General features: G+C 39.4%; 1 pseudogene; it reads left to right on the top strand.

Moving 5' to 3' along the window:
• The first annotated feature begins 4,103 nt into the window (after positions 1 to 4,103).
• LOC129407161 (ribosome biogenesis protein NSA2 homolog) lies at positions 4,104 to 5,561 on the top strand (annotated as a pseudogene).
• The last annotated feature ends 324 nt before the right edge of the window (positions 5,562 to 5,885 follow it).

Below are 5,885 nucleotides of genomic sequence, written 5' to 3'. Positions count from 1 at the left end.
TGCCTGGTTTCTGTAGCTAGAACCACTAATATTATATTGAATAAAAGTGGAGACATTGTACACCCATGACTTCTACTCTATTTGACTCCAGAGGAAATGCCTTCATTTTCACCATTGAGAATGATAATGGTTGTGGGCTACTATATTAAGGAAGGTTTCTTTCACCCCTATTTTATTGAGGGTTTTTAAAATCATGAGTTGATGTTGGATCTTGTCAAAAGCTTTCTCCACATTGATTAATGTGGTCATATGACTTGTCTTTCCTTTCATTGATATGATACAGTATGTTGTTAATTTGCATAGGATGCAGAACTCTCCTCTCCTCCCTGGTTATTTTTGCATTTTGAATCTCACTTGGTGATGGTTTTTTTCTTTTTTTTTTTTTTTTGCTTTTATGGGTCACACCCAGCGATGCTCAGGGGTTACTCCTGCCTTTGCACTCAGGAATCATTTCTGGCAGTGCTTGGGGGACCATATGGGATGCTGGGAATCGAACTCGGGTCGGCCATGTGCAAGGCAAACTCCCTACCCGCTGTGCTATCACTCCAGCCCCGGTGATGGTTTTTAATTTTATTGATATGCTATTGGATTCCATTTGCTAAGATTTTGTTAAGAATTTTTTTGCACAATGTTCATCAGGGAAATTTGTGTGAAATTTTTTTCTGGTAGTCTCTGTTTTCCTTAGTTATTAGTGTAATGTTAGCTTCATAGAAGCTGTTAGGAAGGATTCCAGATTATTCAATATTTTAGAAGTGCTTAACAAGTAAAAATAGTCTCTTCTGAAAGTTTGATAGTATTCACCAACCCAGTGATCCCATCTGGATCAGGGATTTTGTTCTTGGGGAAGATTCTTTACTACTGTTTCAAATTCCTTGCTTTTTATTGGCCTGTTCATATATTCTACTTCAATTGCTTTTGAGAAATTACATGATTCTTTCAGAGGGAGGGCAGGGTATGAGATTTGGGCCACACCCGGCAATGCTCAAGGGTTACTTCTGGCTCTGCACTCAGGAATTACTCCTAGTGGTGTTCAGGGGATCATATGGGATGCCAGGCGTGGAATCTTGGTCAGCTACATACAAGGCAAGCTTTCTATCCACTATAGTAGCTCTCCAACCCCAATTCCATGCTATTCTTGTTTCATGGTATCGTATGGGAGATCTGTTATGATTTTTGTGTTATTTATCTTGTATTCACATTTTTCTCCCTTGCTATCATAGTCTGTACTTCTCTCTCTCTCTCTCTCTCTCTCTCTCTCTCTGACTTTTACCATGTTTTTTGCTATATGTTTCTTGGGCATCTTGAACCTTATGCAAGGGACACTGGCCCTTCCCAAACAGGATAGTGATTGAAGAAACAACCTACCATAAACACATAGTTAAACCTTTCCCCAGTTTCTCACACCTCACAGTGAAAAACAAAAGAAAATTCCAAATAATGCATACAGTGCCTCCTAGTGGGAAAGAAAATTGACCAAAAAGAGTTAAATCTAGCAAAAGAATAAGAAAAATCCCTAAAAGAGGGAGTCAACTTTTATTAAGTTAATATATAAATTTCTGATGAGGCACTTCAAATGCACAATATGGCAAAATGAAACATTAGTGAAATAAGAGAGAAAATGCACAAAAGAGATTGAAGCAAAGAAAATCTTCTTTCTCCTGAGATGCTGGATAGGCAAAAAACAAAGTTAATGAAATTAAAATTGTCTATGGGAAGCATAATAGACTCAAACCCACAAAGGACGAAATAGGTGAAATTGAAGATAAATTTTCACTGATGAGCTTAAATGAAAGAGGAGAGAAAAATAAGAATTAAGAAAAATGAAGAAACTCTCAAGAAACAATCAGATTCCATTGAAAAGGAAATATAAGGATAATGGTTATACCAGAGAAAGAGAGAGCAGGGAACATAGCATTTATTAACAGGAATAAGAGCTGAAAACAGACCTGAGGAAGAGCAAGCCATTAAAAACCCAGCAAGCTGATAGAACACTTACATTTCTAGATGCAAAGAAACCCCAAATGCAGAGTTCCTACGTTCCCCCAAGCCCGCCCTACATCCCCCAACAACCATCTTCAGGGAGCTTGTACCAATCAAGGCCATATCTGAATCCAGTCAGGAAGGAATCTTGGATCCTGCCCTTTCCATGACAGTCAGCCCAAGGAAACCCCGTTCCACCCAGTCTTTTGGCTTCCAGGACTTTTATCAGCACCCTCAAAAATCTAATAATTTTACTTATAAAATATAAATTTTGGAATTGATTGTTCCAAACCAGTTTTTTAAGATTCAGGGAAAGTACATTTGATATCAACTTATAATTTTGCTTATTTCTGGATTTTTTTATTATAGCCTCAGTTTTATTGAGACATAATTGATGTGTAGTACAATATAAGTTTAAGGTATGCAGCATAATGACTTAATTAACAAAAATTGTAAAATGATTATGCTCAATAAGCTTAATTAACACCATCATCTCATATAAATAAAAAAGGAAAAAATGTTGGTTTTTTCCCTTGCTATGGCACTCCTAGAATCTACTTTCTTAACAATTTTCAAATAGACTTCAGAGCAGTGTTAATTGTGCTCAACATGTTGTACATTACATCTGGGATTAGAGTCTTCATATGAATTGTTTGACTTTGGTATTTCTATATTAGGTGCTCGAGATATATGTAATTTGGCTTTCATTTCAATAACTTTTCTCTGAACCTTTTTCCTTATCTTGTTTTCATTTCTTGATTATTTTTCTTTCTAGAGTGTCTTTCAATATATTTATATAAAATATATTCTTTTGGCACCTTGTAATTATTCTTTGTTTCTGATATAATTTTGTCTTTATTTTCATTTCACAAATTTTTTCAACTCAATGTATTGTTCATAATTAAAAATATTCTGGATTGTGACTGGAGCGATAGCACAGTGAGTAGGGCATTTGTCTTGCATGTGGCCAACCCAGGTTCAATTCCCAGCATCCCATGTCCCCCAAGCACTACCAGGAGTGACTCCTGAGTGCAGAGCCTGGAGTAACCCCTGAGCATTGCTGGGTGTGACCCAAAAAGCAAAAAAAAAAAATTTGGATTGCTCTGAGAGCCAAAAGTCCAGAGTTCTTGACATCTGGGTGGCTGCACAAGGCAACCCTGAAGCCAAAAAAGAATATATTGAGCAATTGTTATAAGTGCTATAAACTGTAAGTGCTGTGTGTATCATTTGGATTAGGAGAAAAAGAGAAAAAGAAGTTTCAAGAGCATTCAAAGAAAGCAAAAAACATGATTGATCTGAAAGCTATACTCTACCTTAAACAGCACCATGATGAAAAAATACAAATTAAAAAAAGACCTGTAAGCCACCTCCTGCCAGTGCCAGATAATCTCGTCATTGGCCACCCTCCAGATCCCACAGCTGCTTCTCCCGGAAGGGAGCATAAAATGAGGCCCCCATAGCCATGCCACCGGACTCTGCACCAGGCTGTTTTCACTCGGGGCGCCCCAGAGGGGGATGGGTGAGAGCCCCTGGCAGCCGACCTCCACTACCCAACCACCTCCACACCCCAGGCTGCTCCCCAGTCGCTTGAGCTGAGCCTCACATACGAATGAACATATTCCTGGACACATCATAAGGCACTCCCTACCAATCCCCATAATTGCCACACCATATTTGATGGGTTTCAGACAGTAGGCAACAAATCATAGAGGGAAATATATGTATATATATATGCATATATACATATTTTCAGATACATAGACCAAAGCTCACATAACCCAAACTTTAACAACATGTTAGTTATATCTGGGGGTGGAGGGATCCTGGGGACACTGGTGCTGGGAAATGTACACTGGTGGAGGGATGGGTATTGGAATACTGTAGGACTGAAATTCAATCATGAACAACTTTGTCAGTGTCTATCTCACAGTAATTCAATAAAGAAGTTTAAAAAAATGATACATAATGAATACCCCATCCAAAAACGTGAAGCTGTCACACTGGGTGAGGTCTGAAATGCCACAGTTGGGTCACCTTATTTAAAGACACAATATTTGATGAAAGTGCAGTATCTGTTCCCAGGGGCACAGAGAACAAACCAGATAGAATGGATTATGGGCATGATGGAGGAAGCTGGGCTGGGAGGTAATTTGAATAGGCCTCTGCCTTTAAGTCCTGCCTTGCCTTCATCCATCCGCAGACACTCTGCTGGCTCTTTTCCCAAGGCCTCTGGAAGTGACCCAGGCCTGTGAAACCCTGCGGAGAGCTGCCGGGGGCTCTGCTGGGCCCTCCTTGGATGCAGAGCACAGGGATCTGGCTCAGGTGCTCCACATTTTCTGTGCTATTTCTTTATTCTAGGAAATGAGAGTGGCAGCTCTCAGGAGGTGAGCTCTTGTTTCAGAGGTTTCCCCAACGAAGCCTAGGATCCTAGCCATTTCTCAAGGAGACAGGCAAGAGCTGTCTGCACAGAACATATACGTTTAGGTGCTAATTAGGCAGCTGGGATGATGCTGCAGAAAGCCAGGCTATGGGGTAATGTTTTTTATATTTTGATTACTTTATTTTCAGTGGGTAGGGCATTTGCCTTGCACGTGGCTGACTGAGGTTCTATTCCTCCACCCCCCTTGGAGAGCCCGGCAAGCTACCGAGAATACCTCGCCCGCACGGCAGAGCCTGGCAAGCTACCGTGGCATATTCAATATGCCAAAAACAGTAACAAGTCTCACAATGGAGATGTTATTGGTGCCTGCTTGAGCAAATCAATGAACAATGGGATGACAATGCTACAGTGCTACAGTAAGTGATATCCTATAGAATGTCTTAATGGCTCCTGCCAAAATAGAGCAGTCTTCACACTGTTTCCTATATGAACACTTTTTTGTAAGCATGTTCAGCAGTTCTTTATAACAGACAATACAAAATATATTCTTTTGGTTGTGTTTTGGGACAGGGATTGGGGATTGAAACATTCCGAATTTGGTGGTGGGAAGGTGTAATCGTGGTGGGACTGGTGTTTGAATATTAAATGTAATCAAATATTGTGAACTAACCTATAGAATAAAACATTTTTTTAAAAAAGTTTATGAAGAGTCATAAAAAGAGAAAAACTAAAGAATGATGAAAAGAATCCACAAGGAGCAATGCCTGAGTATCTGCTGGAAGGGAGAGATTGTATTGAGCTAAATTGCTTTCCAATATGATTAAATAAAAATGAAAATAGAAAGCAGAAAGCATGAAAGATGTTCGTTAATAAAACCTGATTTGTTGGCCAAGGCTTTATGAGAAAACCACCTAAATATGGAAGATTCATTAGGTCAATGGGTTTATGTTTCAAAAAAGCCCGTGTAACACACCCTGACCTGAAAACCACTTTTTACCTGTCAATACATGGTATAAAGAAGAGTTCTTCATTTCCACTCTACATTACTTTGGGTGTTAACACCAAAGGTACTGTCATTGATGTGAACATGAGTGAGTTTAGCTTTGTCACACAGGGAGGCAAGGTTATTTGGTAAAAATAATCCCAGGTTACTGACAATCCTGAAAATTATGGATGCATCAACATAGTCTTATTGGTTTGACAGCAGCATCATACAAGTGACTCTCCATACTTACGCAAGGAAGACCACACACCAGTTAGCAAAGCCACCACTGACTACCAAAATGCCAAACATATCTACAGTCATAAAAAAAAAATGCACATGACATTGCATAAAGAATTAAAATGGTCTAGTTGTCTTCCCAAAAATCAATCAATTAATCAATCTATCTATATTCTGGGTCTCCTAACCAATGCTGGGAATTTAATGCTTCATCCAGTGATACTAGGATCTGTCAGGGCCAAACATGGTGGTGCATGGGGAGCAACATGATGCTGGGATCGAACCTGAATTGTGGCCTTTTGC

Source organism: Sorex araneus, chromosome 9 (assembly GCF_027595985.1).
Source record: "Sorex araneus isolate mSorAra2 chromosome 9, mSorAra2.pri, whole genome shotgun sequence".
Lineage (NCBI taxonomy): Eukaryota > Metazoa > Chordata > Mammalia > Eulipotyphla > Soricidae > Sorex > Sorex araneus.
This window is presented reverse-complemented; position numbering and strand designations above follow the sequence as displayed.